This window comes from Silene latifolia, chromosome 8 (genome assembly GCF_048544455.1).
Source record: "Silene latifolia isolate original U9 population chromosome 8, ASM4854445v1, whole genome shotgun sequence".
In the NCBI taxonomy this organism is placed as follows: domain Eukaryota; kingdom Viridiplantae; phylum Streptophyta; class Magnoliopsida; order Caryophyllales; family Caryophyllaceae; genus Silene; species Silene latifolia.
In genome coordinates this window covers 94,534,884-94,542,156 of record NC_133533.1, presented here as the reverse complement: position 1 = coordinate 94,542,156, position 7,273 = coordinate 94,534,884, and the positions used below count along the sequence as shown (strand labels likewise).

The 7,273-nt window shown below is 40.0% G+C and overlaps 1 non-coding gene across 1 annotated transcript; it reads right to left on the bottom strand.

The window, feature by feature from the left end:
* Positions 1 to 361: 361 nt before the first annotated feature.
* LOC141597792 (small nucleolar RNA R71) lies at positions 362 to 468 on the bottom strand. The gene has a single exon (XR_012523007.1). It is a non-coding gene; the product is annotated as a small nucleolar RNA R71 (small nucleolar RNA).
* Between the last annotated feature and the right edge of the window lie 6,805 nt (positions 469 to 7,273).

The following is a 7,273-nucleotide window of genomic DNA, read 5'->3' as shown; positions in this document are numbered from 1 at the left end:
TTCGTCACATTCCGTACCCACCAAGGAGAACCTACCCAATGGTACTCCCACACCACAACATCTAACCGGAAATTTTATTGCCAAATCCGCCTTTATCCAATTAGTTGAAAGGAGCCAATTTGGGGGGATGCCTAGTGAAGACCCTCATTCTCATATGGAAACCTTTTGTGACTATTGTGATGCGATTTCTCAAACCGGTGTGACTCAAGACCAAATTCGATGGGTCTTATTTCCTTTTTCTCTAATCGGCACCGCGAAACAATGGTTGAAGGGCCTTGATAAGGCCACTCTCGGAATAGATTCTTGGAAGAAGTTGGCTCTAGCTTTCTACAAAAAGTTCTACCCACCGGAAAAGACTAACATGCTAAGAGCTCAAATTATGGGTTTTAAGCGAAGGGATAAAGAATATTTGTATGAAGCTTTGGAGCGGTTCAAGGGAATTTGTCGCTCATGTCCTCACCATGGACTTAGCGAATGGTTCTTGGTACAACAATTTTGGAACGGTTTATATGAAGATTCAAGGAACATTCTCAACATGGGATCAAATGGAATGTTCACCGAAGTTGATGACAATCAAACATGGAACAAGATTGAGGAAATGGCGTTCCATAACTCACAATATAGTAGACCTCGCAAGGCTACTAGAGGAGGAAAGCATGAAGTGGACTCCGTTACTCAATTGGGTGCTCAACTTAGTGCTAACATTGACACAATCAATTTGAAGTTTGAACAAGCTATGGCTAGACTTGAAGAAACCTCAAAATCATCAAAGCATCATGTTAATGCCATGACGGCATCCTCATCAATCCCAAGTGGAATTTGTGAGAATTGTGGAACTTTGGGACATGACCAAAATGAATGTAGGGGAACAAATGAACAAGTGAATGCTTTCCAAGCATACAAGAGTGGTACCCCTTATTCCAACTATTACAATGAAAACACCAAGTTTCACCCAAATCTCTCATACAAAAGCCAAAATGTTCAAAATCCTCAAACAACATACACCCCACCTCCCATGAGAAACCAAAATCAAAGACGCTTTTACAATCAAAACCAAGGTTACCAAAATCAAAATCCATACAATAACCAAAATGACCAAGGTTTTGATGTTCAAAAAGCGGTCCTCCAAATGCAAAAGAATCAACAAGAGTTTTTCACTCAAATGCAAAAAGATAGTCAAGCAAAAGAAACCACCATCAACAACATTCTAGCTCACACCAAGATGTTGGAAACACAATTGACTCAACTAGCATCTTCAAGCTCACAAAGACAAAAGGGGCAATTACCACCTCAAAGTAATCCCCCAAGACATGAAACTGTTAGTGCCATTCACTTGAGAAGTGGTACAAGGTATGAAGCACCAAAGAAGCAAGTTGAGGATGAAGTTGTGGAAGCTAGTGATAAGGAAGAAATTGTGCAAACTCCAAAGATGGAGAATCATCAAAAGAAGAAATTTCAACGAAAAATGAAGACAAGGTCAAGGAGAAGGAGCCCATTGTGATTAGACTTCCTTTTCCAAGTCGTCAAGCCAAGCCCAAATTTGATGACCAACTTGGAAAGTTTATGGAAATTGTGAAGAATTTGGAAGTCTCAATTCCTCTCACGGAATTAATCAATCACGTGCCGACCTATGCGAAATACATGAAATACATCCTCACAAAGAAGAAGTCGATCCGGAAACTTGAGACTACCGCCTTCACTAAGGTGAGTCGTGCAATACGTCAAGGGAGTTCACCTCCAAAACTAAAGGATCCGGGTAGCTTCTCAATACCGTGTACCATTGGCGGCACCACGATCAACAAAACCTTATGTGATCTAGGGGCTAGTGTGAGTGTTATGCCGTACTCGGTAAGTAAAAGGTTGGGGATGGGAGATCTTAAATGCACCAATATCACACTCCAAATGGCTGATAGATCTACGAAGACACCATTAGGGATATGGGAAGATGTCCCCGTGCGAATTGGGAAGTTTTTCATCCCGGTGGACTTTGTCATTTTTGATATGGAGGAAGACTCCAACATTCCAATCATTCTAGGAAGACCCTTCTTACACACCGCGGGTGCGGTGATTGATGTAAAACATGGTGAGCTCACTCTAGAAGTGGGAGATGATAGTATAACTTTTAATCTTAACAAGACTATGAGAGCTCCCCGTTTACATGAACCGTGTTTTATGATCGATCATTATAGTCGGAAGGATGAAAGGAAGAAGTCGGAACTCCAATGGAAGAAGAAAATTGAAGATACTCCATTCAAAGAGCAAGTGAATTGTGACAAAGAGATCTTGCAAAGCTTATCAAAGACAAGCAATGAAGAAGATGGCCTCATTGGCCAAGAGAAGGAAATGGGAAAGTTGTCTCCATCAAATCAAGAGATTTTCAATCATCAACTTAATGAAGTTTGTTGTCTTTGGGACGAGGAATTTGAAGGGATTTTTAATCCCTACATTGGTAATGCCATCGATCAAGACCGACAACAAGAGCCAAGGTCTATTGAAGACCTCTACCATGATAATGAACAAGCTTTTGATTACTTTTTCAAGGTGTTGAGCAACGTCAACAACACCTTGGACATGCCCCCTTGACATCTCATCAAGAATGAGAGTTTGGTAGAGTCCTCCCTAAACCACCATTTGTAAATATTTCTAACTCCCTAACTTGCATTTCAATTCTTGTATTGCATTTTTGTCATTTTTGGATTTTTGTATTTTGATCAAGATAATTATCATGTTTGAGAGAAGTGAGGAAGGGACTAATAATTTCAATTAATGTGTAGTGTTTTAGCTTAGTGTGGGGATGACAATTGCCCAGGCTATCCATGCCTTAGTAGTGCCACCACAATGAAGAACACAAGATAGGAAGAAGAATGGACAAATGATAAGGCATATGCATTGTGCACGGATGGAACTGAATCCGGGTACATGGGGTTGAATCCGAGCGGATTCAGGAGAATCCGCCCGTCTTCAGACAATCCGAGCGTATTGGGAAAAAGACGCACGTCCTGAAATGAGCTGCAGTTTTGAAATTTTTGACTGTCAGCAAATCCGAGCGTCCTATATCCTAATCCGCCCGTCTTCGAAAATCCGCCCGTCCTAAAAGGAAGACGCCCGTCTTCTTAGCTGAAGAAAACAAGAAAAATTCCTTGACTGAAATCCGCCCGTCTTTCTTCAGAGACGCCCGTCCCGTGTCAGCGAATCCGAGCGTCTTCCCTTAAAGACGCCCGTCTTTAGGCGAGTTTTTCCAAAACCAGGAAAGGCAGAATCCGCACGGATTGCCCCTGCAGTTCAAAATTTTTCGGGCTTTATAAAACCCCTCCCACATTCATTCCTTCATTCCTTCATTCATAACACTACTCAAAACCCTCATCCTCTCCATCACAAAAACAAAATTCCTCAACTACATTCACGAAAATCAAATCAAAACATCCTTCTAATAACAAATCAATCACTCTTTTTTCAACAAAAATCAAAACCAAGCACAAAATCTTCAACCTTTGAGTCGATTTTTGAATTCATAAAGGCAAAGCCTTTCATCTTTAAATCGATTTGGGTGCACTAGAAATTGAATATTTTTCACTCTTTCTTGGTTAATTAATCAATGGCAAGGACTAAGGGAGCAACTAAGGCAACAAAGGCCAAGGCACCAAAGGCAAAGACACTTTCACAAAGGCAAAAGACTCTTCAAGCAAAGAAAGCATTGGCTATGGTGGTAGCAAACCCAAACTTATAAGTAGAACAACAACAACAACCTCCCATGGGTGCAACAACATCTACTACTCCGGAAATCGATCAACTTGCAAACTATCCGGAGGTAACTTTCATTTCCAAAACCCATAGGGACACTTTTGCTAAGTTTGCTAGAAAATCATTTCAATCCACCAAGTTTATATGTGAAGATACCTTAGAAAAATTGGGTGTCCTTGAGCAAACTAGAGCCTTTTTCAAAGCCATGGGGTTGGAGAAATTATTTGAATCAAAAGAATTGACATACCCATCCCTTACCTTAGAATTTTTGAGTTCTTTGAAAGTTAACAAGGTTGAGACCATGGAGACCATTGAGTTTCGTCTAGCTAATGTTATTAGACGCATCCCCTTTAGGGAATTGGGTAAAGCTTTGGGTCTTAGTGATGAACCGAGTTATTTTAAGAATGTTGGTAAATATGACCCCGACTCTCTTTGGGAGGCAATTTCCGGAAGGAAATTTGAGGACTTTCATGCGACTCGTGCTCTTTTAGTCCACCACCCGGGCATAAGAGTATGACACAAGGTCGTAGGCAACACCATCAATGCGAGAAAAGACACCAATCATTTCACCAAACTCGATTTTGTTCTCCTTGAGTCGGCTTTGAACATTGGAAGAGTACACACCAAGCCTTTCAACTTTCTAAGGCTATTGGTGGATAGATGGCTCAACATTGATTGTGGGAAGAAAGGCACTACCGTTATTGTGAATGGAGGCCTAGTCACTATCCTAGCTAAATACTTTGATCCTAACTTCAACAAAGATAACAAGTATGAGGCGAAATAAAGTGGTCATCTTGTTGATTTGCATACTATGATACACAAGTACAAGTGGGTTGCCCATAACCCTCTTGACACCAAGTATGGATGGCTCACTAGTGAGGCTAGTTCTTTCACTTTGCCTTCAAAGATTTGCCGATTGAGTGTCCACCGGACCAATTATCTACTTCCCCTTTCAAAAGAGGCCGAGTATATTATCCAACAACAAAAGGGTGAACTTGAAATACCCACCCCTCTTACACTTAGCTAGGCAAGGACTACTTGACCCATCGTGTCCTTTGCCTAGTTGGGCGGATAAGGAGGTCCTATTTCGGAGTGCATCTAGGGTTGTTCCGGGTGATGATGAGGTTGTTGGTAATGATGAAAAAGTTGATAATAACATTGTTGAAGAAGCTAGTGAAGAAGGATAAGGGGATGATGAACAAGGTGAAGAAGAAAGTGAAGAAACAAGTAAAGAGGGAAGTGGCAATGAGACCACTTCTAATGAGGAAGATGATGATAGTGATGATATGATGGAAGATTAGCAAGCTTTGGAGGCTCCTACCCTCTCAAGGTTTGTCTATTTCTCTCTTTGTTCTATTTATTTAATTTTCTTGATCATTGTTGGAGTAGTCCTAGCACCATAGAGGACTCACACCTCGGTACCTTTTGAGGTGTTCTCATTTTATTGTTCCCACCTTTCAAAATCCAAAATGACAAATTAGTTTCATGCATTGCATAGTGTGTGCATGAACTACACCCATCCTTGGACATTAGCAATAATGTCAAGATCGGTTTGGGGAAGTTAATGCATACACAACGGGAGGTAATCTAAATTATCCTCTCCGTCATAAACAAAAACCATGCATCATGTAGTATAGACTAGTGTAGATTGCATTTAGTGTAGAAATCATGCATTATGTTTGCATCTTTTCCCATCATTTTGGCCATTGAGGACAATGCCCATATTAGTGTGGGGATGGGGAATTCTAACTTAACTTTTATTCAAAAATCCAAAAAAATTGAAAAATTTCGAAAAACCATAAAAATTTGAAAATTGAAAAACCCAAAAACATATTTATTCCTTTTATAGTGTAGTTATATATATATATTGTATATTGTTGTATATATTGTGTTTCTTCTATCTTTGTTCACATTGATCAACTACGCCACATCCGAGACATGAAGATCATGAAGACCGCATGGTATGATATTTCCAATCTCCTTTTTCCTCTTTATGTTAATGACTATGTGGCTTTATTTTGATTGATGCGGTATAACAATGTGAACTTAGGACTTGCATTTAGTTTATATGTCATATTAGTTGATAGAATCACTTGCATTAGGATGTTTATATTAGTTGCATCATTGCATGTAGTTGCCTTTAAATAAAAGTTTTGAAAAGTGCCTAATTGAGAACTTTGACAAAAGCAACTAAGCCATTACAAATACTTTTTCAACTTAAGACTTTGCCTACTAGAATGGTTGTAAAACACCCTAGCTGATAGTGTCATACTAGTGTCTTTTGACCCATAACCCAAAGCCTAGTCAAGGGTTTGCATGTGAGTCCCCTATCCAACCCCGTGATGCGATGTGGACTTGGTTAACTTGTCTAGGTGACCTTGATTTACCTTGTGGTAAGGCAACCCAAAAATATTTTCTATCAATAAGCTTGAAGTGCTCATTTCAAAGAATTTTATCATGTGGAAGTAATTTAATACCAAGGAAACCTCAAATGTTATGAATTGTTGAATATTGAGAAATTTAATTGTTTTGATGGAGGCGTACCACTTCGATGTGCTTTGGTGCGGGATCCAATGAATTGGGCCCCCACACGGTTGTGAACTCGGCCGCCTAGAGACAGAATGACTATCACCCCGAAAAGCTATTGTCTAGAGGTTAACCGGTTGCCTAATAAGCGATTGGCGAAAGCAAAGGACAGTAGCCCGGAACGGACAAACCCCATCTTAAATTTTTGAAATGTGAAAGTGAAATGAGGACAAATTTTGAATACTAGTCATATCCACCGTTGCGTATAAAGATTTGAGCATTTCATTCCCAAAAAAAACTTTTGTCAAGCCACTTTGTCGAGCTTGGGACGATCCATGACCTTTACTTTTGTAGAGAATTCGAGACTTGTCATGTCATATGCTACTAGCATCATATGGATCTTCATTCCACCACCATCTGATCGCTCTTGACGAAAGTATTTGGAAATTGAGGACGAAAGTAGTCTAGTTTAACACCATTTGGAGGTGATTTAGTGCCATCCTCTTAGCCTTAGTAATTTGTTGAACTAGTATTTGTGAAGGATTACATGCTCTTAAATTTGTTCTCTCTTAGTTGCCTCCGCCACTTGCTGAGGAAGTGGCTACTCCTTTTGTAGATGCATCCATTATTTGATTTTGTGTGCTTTAATGTTTGGATGTGTCGCCATTTTGGCAAGACCCACCTTGCCTTGCAAGAAGGCATCCTACCTCATGGTTGTCTTGTTGTGAGTTGAAGGGGCGGAGTGAGACCCGCTAATTGTCTCATATCGGCTATGTTATTAGGTTAGTTTAAATAATGGTCCTAGTCTTTGTCACCTCTTTACTCGGGACGAGCAAAGGTTCGGTTTGGGGATATTTGATGTGACCATAATTAGCGCATATTTAGCCCCCGAATTAGCCTTGTTCCCATGCTTTTTAGTGCATATTTGGGTCATTTATTGTCTTTAGTTCTTTGTTTTGCATATTCTTTGAGATTTTGATCCCTTGGTAGGAAAGGAGTAAGAATC